The sequence below is a fragment of the Lupinus angustifolius genome, unplaced genomic scaffold (assembly GCF_001865875.1).
Source record: "Lupinus angustifolius cultivar Tanjil unplaced genomic scaffold, LupAngTanjil_v1.0 Scaffold_118, whole genome shotgun sequence".
Taxonomy (NCBI): Eukaryota; Viridiplantae; Streptophyta; class Magnoliopsida; order Fabales; family Fabaceae; genus Lupinus; species Lupinus angustifolius.
The window spans coordinates 685,407-694,172 of record NW_017724979.1 but is presented as its reverse complement, the minus strand read 5'-3'; the positions used below and the strand labels follow the sequence as shown (position 1 = coordinate 694,172).

The 8,766-nt window shown below is 32.0% G+C and overlaps 1 pseudogene; it reads right to left on the bottom strand.

Moving 5' to 3' along the window:
• Positions 1 to 4,694: 4,694 nt before the first annotated feature.
• On the bottom strand, positions 4,695 to 7,606 carry LOC109339871 (annotated as a pseudogene).
• Between the last annotated feature and the right edge of the window lie 1,160 nt (positions 7,607 to 8,766).

Below are 8,766 nucleotides of genomic sequence, written 5' to 3'. Positions count from 1 at the left end.
TACATTGGCTCACTTAAAATAACAGACAACCTTAACGGACAACCAAATAACAATTAAAACCAATGCACAAAGATACCAAAGCCCCATAAACTTTATCGTACTCTCGCTTGGGCGAGGTACTCTCTCGCTTGAGCGAGGAACTCTTGCTTGAGCGCAATTGAAGCCAATGCTTTTGTGTGTCTCTCGCTTGAGCGAGACCTTCTCGCTTGAGCGAGCCTTATGTCGCCCGTACACTCGCTTGGTTGAGCTGTCACTTGGGTGAGGATCTCCTCGCTTGAGCGCAATTAAAGCTAATGCTTATGTTTAGCTCTCGCTTGGGTGAGCCACTCTCGCTCGGGCGAGAGACTCTCGCTCGGGCGAGAGACTCTCGCTCGGGCGAGACACTCTCGCTTGAGCGAGAGCATTGCGACAGAAGACAAACAATGCGATTTCTGCATCGTTATTCTTCAAAAAATCACCCAAAAAATCAAGAAAAAACAGCAAAAAAACAACATTTATTCATATCAAATCCTTTTATGTTCATATGGATAAGCTTAAATGTTTTTCTTAATCGATTGATTGCAAAAAATAGAACATCAAAACCCTAAATCAAACCAGATTTGGGGAAGAACATGAAAACCTAATTTCACACATGAATCAAATTGGGGTGGCTCTGATACCACTTGTTGGAGAAAAAATCCATCCGAAATCCATAGATTAAACACGGAAGTCCTTATGACCATGGCTTTGTTCCCATAACCTAATGTTTATGCCCATACATAAACCCAAATGGAACAACCATGGTCCAGACCTAAGAAACCCCAAATGAGTTCATGGTGAAGATGAAGAACATACCTTGTTGAGCCATTTCCGGAATCTCGAAGGTATAAGGGTGCGATGATCTTCCAAATGATAGAGCGTCGAATGATTGTCCTTAGTTTCTCTCTAGAGGGGAATGAGAGAATGCCTTAGTTTTTAAGAGTGTGTTGTGTGTAGTGAGGAGCCTTGTTATATGCCAAAATGGATGAGTTGATAGTGTTATATCCTTGTTGGATAGCACTATCCTCATCCTACCTTATTCTCCTCAACTCTACAAATGGGGACCATAACCCATAAAAAATAACCCCGAAGCGGTTACTACTTTAGTTGCAATAATTCTGATTCAGTCCATTCATCAAATCAGAAATTGCCTGAAGGTATCTACACTTATATTATTTCATGACACATATGCCCTTAGCCACCAAATTAATTATTTAAGATCATTTTATATTTTGGCTAATTATATAATGGTCGTAACACAATTATAGAATTATATTTGTGACCCATAAATTGTCAGAAACTCCAACAATCTCCCACTGGTCACACATATGATTCTCCGTACGTGTTATCCTTATTGCGCACTTAAATATTGTCATTATGACTCAGACATACCCAAATTATCCCGTCCATTAGGGAAGGCCTGGGAAGGCAAAATACGAACTAGCTATGGCACACCACAAGCGGCAGAATGGGTGGTGTCAACCAAAACGACCTCTTTGTTGTTGTAATATAAGTTACCGTCTTCATTTTCTTTTGTTCCTTTTCTTCATTGTCATTTACAAGATATGGTTGTGATTTCAGGTACATACCTACAATTGACAAGATCGTCATCCAGGTTTGATTATTTTTTGTTGGGTTCGTTGAGATTTCAAAACAATTTGATCTTGACTTTAGAGATAAAGGAACACCAAGCTAAGAATCCAAACAGGATAAAAAAATTCCAGTTAACTTGACAGGTATGGTGAAAGGGTTTTGATTATGACATATCTTTTGGTTTTGAATAATGTCATGTCAAGTATTTAAATAGACACATTTTATTTTCCACAATTTCTCTTTCGGTTTTACTGATGAGATTTGTTATTGTTGATGTGGGAGAGCAACATTACTTTACATATTTATTGCCTTTTTTTTTAAAGGTATTATGTTTTGATTATTGGGTAGACTGTTTTCCACAATTTTTGCGCTCGTCATAAAATAATCAATTGCAATAGACAAAACATTATCACAAATTGTATAGTCAAAAGTTCCAAAAACTTTCAGTTGAAAATTGTACCATATCATAATTCAAGGGTAAGGTGACTATTATGTTGTTTTATTTCCCTTTTAAATGCATTTGCTGTTACTGTTGGTATTTTGTGAGAACTCACTATGCTAAATAGTAATTGTACATTTACTCCATAAATCAATAACTCTATTATATTCTTACCAAGAACACTTTAAAATTTACTAGTTCATTTTCAATGTTTATAACCTATTTTTATTTGTTGATTTATTTGTTTTCTAGGTGAGATAAATATGTCAACATGATTGTGCAAGATAACGGCAAATGAGCATTGTGCCCTCTCAATGTAAACAAAGTTGAGTTATTCTATTTCATTGAATTAAATCTTCTATTTCATAAAAAATTTCGGAGTAATATTGCTTTGAATTATGTCATGTGTTTGACACAATTAACATTTCTTCTAGGTTGAGATGGAGGGATTGAAATTACATGTGCTTAATTCTTCTTCTCTTTTGAAACTCAAGCACTTTGGCATGTTCCTATTCTTTGTTATTGGGGCTATCTTTGAAAGTAAGGGATAAATCACCAACGCGGCATGAGTCCTATAGTCTTTTGGTTGAGACATACTTTTTTCAACTGCATCATTGGGTTGATAATGCAGACATATATGTGTTGCAATTTAAATGTTATGTAGTTACAAGTATAAGATTTGGTTCCAATAATTAAAACCTTTACTCTTCTTTTGGGTTTGTCCCTGCTTGGTTTTGTAGATGACGTATCAAAATCAACTTATTTTATCTGAATACATATGTATTTTTAAATATGTGGCTAAAAAATATTGTCCCGTGTCCCGTGCGAATGTACGGGTTACTTACTAGTTAGAGAAGGAAAAACATGTTTCTTTCTTTCTCGGTTTCTAGGGCATGATTACAAGAAAAATCATATTTAAGTTTGTTGGATAACTATTAATTACAATTTTTATCAATTTGGAAGAGACAAAATATAACACTAACCATGAGATGCTACGCTTTAAACTTTCAAGGACACAACATTATCCAGAAGCAAGTTTTGGAGTAAGAGCCTTCAAATTTTAAGATAGATTTTGGAAAATTAGTACATTGTCGAGAATTATTCTCTTCTAGGACTTCTTCATATTGTCTTTTTTATCTTTTATCATGTTATGAATTATTTATCTCTCTTCTTTTCACATTTCTCTCATTCATATACCTTCTGTCCAAAAAAGAGACGAGTGAGTATAATTTATGGAAGACATTAGGGTGATAGATTAGTACAGAATAATGCAATATGTATAACTCAAATTTAGTAATTTCTCTAACAACAAATCAAATTATCTATGTCTCTCACTTCTCAAAATATACAATCACACAAAATATACATATAATCTTAAATCCACTAAAAACCTAAAAACTATTAAAAAATTTCACACATTTAATTTATTGTCAAAATAATATAAGTTTTAGCTCCATCCAATTTTAGAAAGTAAATTTCTGTTTCATACTATAACATTATCTGATGATTGTGGATGTCTATATCTGATTTGGTTCATTAAATTAAAATTGAACTGCATATTAAAGAAATAGATATTATGTAATAATGTTGTAGTGTTCTTTGAATTTTTAACCATTTTTGTGGGAATTGTAGTGTTGTATATGTTACTAAAATTATGTTAGTGTTATATATGATATTAGTTACTAAATTATTATATATATATGTGATGGTTTTACAATGACATGATGATTTGTTTAACATCTTCTAACTTTGAATTTCAAACTAACATATACCATAAATTGTTATGCATATTGTTATATATGGTACTAATTATGATTTATAATGTTATATATGCTACTATTATTATATATGTTACTTGTATCCAAAAAATATTATTTATATTACTAATTGATATGTATATACAATTAAATATTATTATATATATGTTATTGTTGTCAATTGTGTATATGGTCATTTGGTTTTTTTCTACATAATTGTTACATATGTTACTAACAAATCATTATGAGTTTTATTTTTTACAGATAATAGTAATAGACTAATAGTAGTTTTTTTCTTTTATGGACAAATAATGTCTTTTCTAATAAATTCACACCAAAAAAAATCGGTTTTTTTCTAATTTCAGTTTTTTTTAAAACTTGCAGAAAGTATTTATTTAATTTTTAATTTTTTTTTTAAAAATACAATATTTTATTTTATATCTCTAATTTAAAACCTCCTACAATCCAACTAAAAAGAAATATACAACAAATTGTTATATTTTTTTAAAATGTTTACAAATTTAATAAATACTTTCTGCAACTATTATTAAAAAATGATTTTTTTTAAAAACAACTGAAATTGTCCCACCTTTTTTCCGTTTTTTTTTTAATTTTCAGTTTTATAACTTTTTATGCGTCAATCAGAAACCAACATGTGTTTTGGCAAAAATAATAGTTTGACTTTTACTACCCCATTTTGGTAAATAGTTTACTTTGATTATCTCATTTTGATAAATATTTTTTTGGACTACCTACAAATTGATAAATAGTTTACAAATTGCACTATTTACATAATTATTTTTAAAAAATGCATTATTTAGGCAAATTAGCCCCATTAGTCCAATATTTTCTTCTCACGGATATATTCATTCAAGTAAATTCCCTGCTTAAATTCCAACGAATGGCACAACTGTATTTGGAATCCACGTATCTCCTTGCAAAAATAACGATGAGTAGTGTGGTCTCATTAGCATCAACAAGAACATGGAAACCATGCCAATTCACCCTATCCTGCCTATATGCACCACTTCTTGTGTTCATATACTCTTAAAAGTACAATGTTGATAGAGCAAAATCTCCATTCAATTAACCCCATCTTTTTGGATTAGTGATGCCATCTAAATTTGTGTTCATAAACATTGTCCTTCAGCATTCTCTCCATGGTCTGTCCGAATGGTTGTGGTTATTGTGATTGTGGTTATTGTGTCTGTTAGGATGTGGAGTATGGTCATTGTGGTGTGAATTATTGTAAGTAAAAAAAAAATTTTGAACTCGATGCGGTCTAACGCGGCTCAATGTGATTGCATTGCAGCCTAATACGACCCAAATACGGTATGATATGGTTGCATTGTAGCCCGTTGCGACTGCATCATTATGAATTGGTGTCACACCACAATTGTGGTATGATGTGCTTGCGGTGGTCAACTAAACTACAATTTTGCATCCGCATCACATGATGCAGTCAGCAATTTGAATCAGGGGTTTGCCCAAGTAAATCTTAATAGAATCGTTTAGGACGGCCAATGTAAGAGGCTCCCACTTAATTAGTGCTTAGTGGTGTATAAGGAAGGTAAATATATGCAGTTTACTTCCATATGGAGAAGTTGTTTCCAAAATTTGAAACTGTAACTAACTTCATCTTTACTAGGTAATGACGGTTATGCCAAGCTCACACTTGAAACACTTGAATAGACAAAATCAGATGCAGCACTGACATTACAACTTTCTATTGAAATCCCAGTGGGTTTATTTGGATCATCTCTTCCTTGCGCGGTGATGAAGTTGGCTTGTTGATCCATTGGCTTCCTAACAAATATGTTACAGTTTTGGAAGAGTACACGAGCATCACCAAATATGAAATCAATGGTGCCATACGTGAAACAATCGCAGTAAAATTGGCGATTTAGTGGACATAAAGAGTGTCATGGCATGCTTTGAGGCTACATCTGTAGAAGATTGATAGGTCTGAACTGACCTATAGTGTCACTGCTTGGTTTTTTTCTGGACCTGCAGTATTCTCAAATGCCATATCTCTTGCCCAAAACCTATCTCCTTATACATCTGTTTGATACAAAAAATGAAGTTAGTTTTATGACATTGACAGGAAAATAAAGAGACAGTAAAGAATGCAAATTAAGTGGATAGATCATTATGATTGTAGGGTATATAATTTTTGAAGTATATTCAAGCTTGAATTACTACATTAGTGAAATTTTTTATGAGTGAAACAATTTTTGAGTAAAAAAAATACTTGCGAAGCATTGCATTAATGCTTTGGCCAAGACAAGGTCGAATATGTGGAGTGCAGTTTAAAATACAATTCTTCACATGACCGCAAGTGCAATTTAACATCATGTTTGAAGTTTTAGAAATATTTGAGTAAGTGTTTCCATATGATCATTATATCATATTTTGTATTTAGTGGATGTTTTTTATGTAATTAGTGAAGATTTTTAATCTCCACAATATAACTAGTGGAGATTTCAAAAACCTACATAGTTATGACTGCTAGAAGCGTTTTGCGGAGGTTTTAGAAAACCTCTGGTATCTATACATTTGTAGCGGTTTATTTGTGGAGGTTTTTAACCTCCGGAAGTTTTTAACCTTCACTATTTGAGGAGGTCTTTGTAATGTTTATCATGGAGGCTTTAAACATCTACTATTTGAGAATGTTAATTGTGGAGATTTTCAGCCTCCACAAATCGAAATAACATATAGAGACCTGTTGAAAGATGTAACTATTATATGTTTCTACAGGATCTCAACCTCAACCTCAATTTAATTTCATAATTTTCACAACTTTAATCTCCTTAATTTATAATTATTATTTAAATATATAATATTAAATATAAATGTTCTTAACAATAATAAAATTTCATTACAAATAACCAACGTTGCATAACATATTTAAAAGAGTTACAATTCATCATTAATTATAAATCCAAATACATCATAAAATCTCAAAAAACTAAAAGTAGTCTCATATGACACTTTAAAAATAAAATGGATAACAAATATCCAAAATGTTGCTGGCTCTAGATGATCCTCTTGCACCAAAAGGTGTATTAGGCATACTTGCATCATCATTTGCTTGAAATAATAAAATGAAAACATCTAGTTGGAACAATAAAAAAACATTGATAATTACCGCATCATTATATACAGTAACTAAGAATGTAATGTGGCAATCATGACTTTTCAACCGAAATATTTTTTGTTATTTCCTCATCAATACATCTGCAAATGTTACTTGCGTAACCATCTGGTACCATAACATTCTTCAAAGCTATGAGGAATAACTTCTTGTTGTCACATGTTAGTGAAAACAAAGCAAAGTTATTCCAACTAAGTTGTACCAAGATGGAGATCCTAAGCGAACATTTTGAGGATCTGAAGCAAAATCGAGATGCATTAAATCAAAAGTCTTCCACATCTCACCATCTCTTTGATGCCTTATCAATCCATCTTTAGTGTTTTCAGGAGCATGCCATCTCACATGTTTTGCAGTCTTACAACACCTGAACAATCGTTCCAATCTTGGTTTGAGTGGAAAGTAGCGCAAAACCTTTGATGTTACCTTGTTTTTCTTATTGGGTTTCCATCTAGATTTACCATAATGTTTGCATGCATCCAAGTCTTTTTCACCATCTACCAAATATAACATACAATCATTTGGACATGTATCTATCTTGGTGTAGTTAAGACCAACTTTGTTAATGATTTTCTTTGACTTATAAACAAAAGGAGGCAACTTCACTTCTTCAAATGCATCTCTCAACAAATCTAATAACAAAGTCATCGCCTTGTCACTTAATCCACACAAAACCTTTATATAATATAATTTGATTATAAACTCCAATTTTGTATAATTGCTCCATTCATACAATTTTTTATTTCCGTCTTTTAGAACCTTGTCAATGAATCTAATATCTTCCATTGGCCCTCATTTAGTATTTCGTCTGCGCCATATTGTTCTGATACACCTTCATTATTGTCTTGTTGTCTATAATGCCCAAATGCATCATTCATCATTGTCTCCATTGGATTTTCATAGTGACAAGTTTCTTGCATTACATCTTCAGTTGTAGTAGAGTGAAATACTTGCTTTTCACCATGAAGATTCCATATAACATAATTTAGGGGAAATGGTTTCTTAAGCAAGTGATCATAAGCTATGTCTCTAGTTTACCATTTCAGAAACCCACATTTGGGACATGGACATCGAAATGTATCTCCAAAAGCTCCATTCTCAAAAGCAAAATCTAATAACTGACTTAAACCAATTAAGTAGTCAACTGTATTGCGTGGCTTAGAAATCCAAGTTTTATCCATTACAATATATACGTAAACATTTTTAATACTAAATCATTAGGACAAGGCAAAAATTAAAGTATATTTATAATACATAGTTGAAAAACAAGACACACAAACACAATTACACATTATCACAGAAACACAATTTCATAGACAATCAAATTGATAATGGTTTTCCTATCATATTATCACATTTCACATTAAAAGCACGATCAAGGAAAAACAAAGTAAAATATTATTTTACATTTCAATTAAAAATGTCAACACCATGTTATATAGTGACGTATTGGCATTGATCCTTGGTGTATGTTCATGAACTCTAAATCAATGGTCCATAGTAGGAGGATATTCTTGACCACTATCAACTGGGCAAGGATTTCCTATACCCAAACATGTCCAGTACCAATCGAAATATATCATTTTAGTTAAATAAATAAATATTTTTTATTTTTTATTTTTGCTTCAATGTGATTAGTTCATGACATATTTTGGGACTTGCTTCGGTAAATCTATCTCATGTCAAGCTATTATAACTTAAATAGAAGTCTCTAGCTAGAGTCCTAATTTTAGAAGAAAATAAATTTATACACAAACAATATATGAGTTTTATACGTCACAGTATCATTCAACATTCATACTATAGCA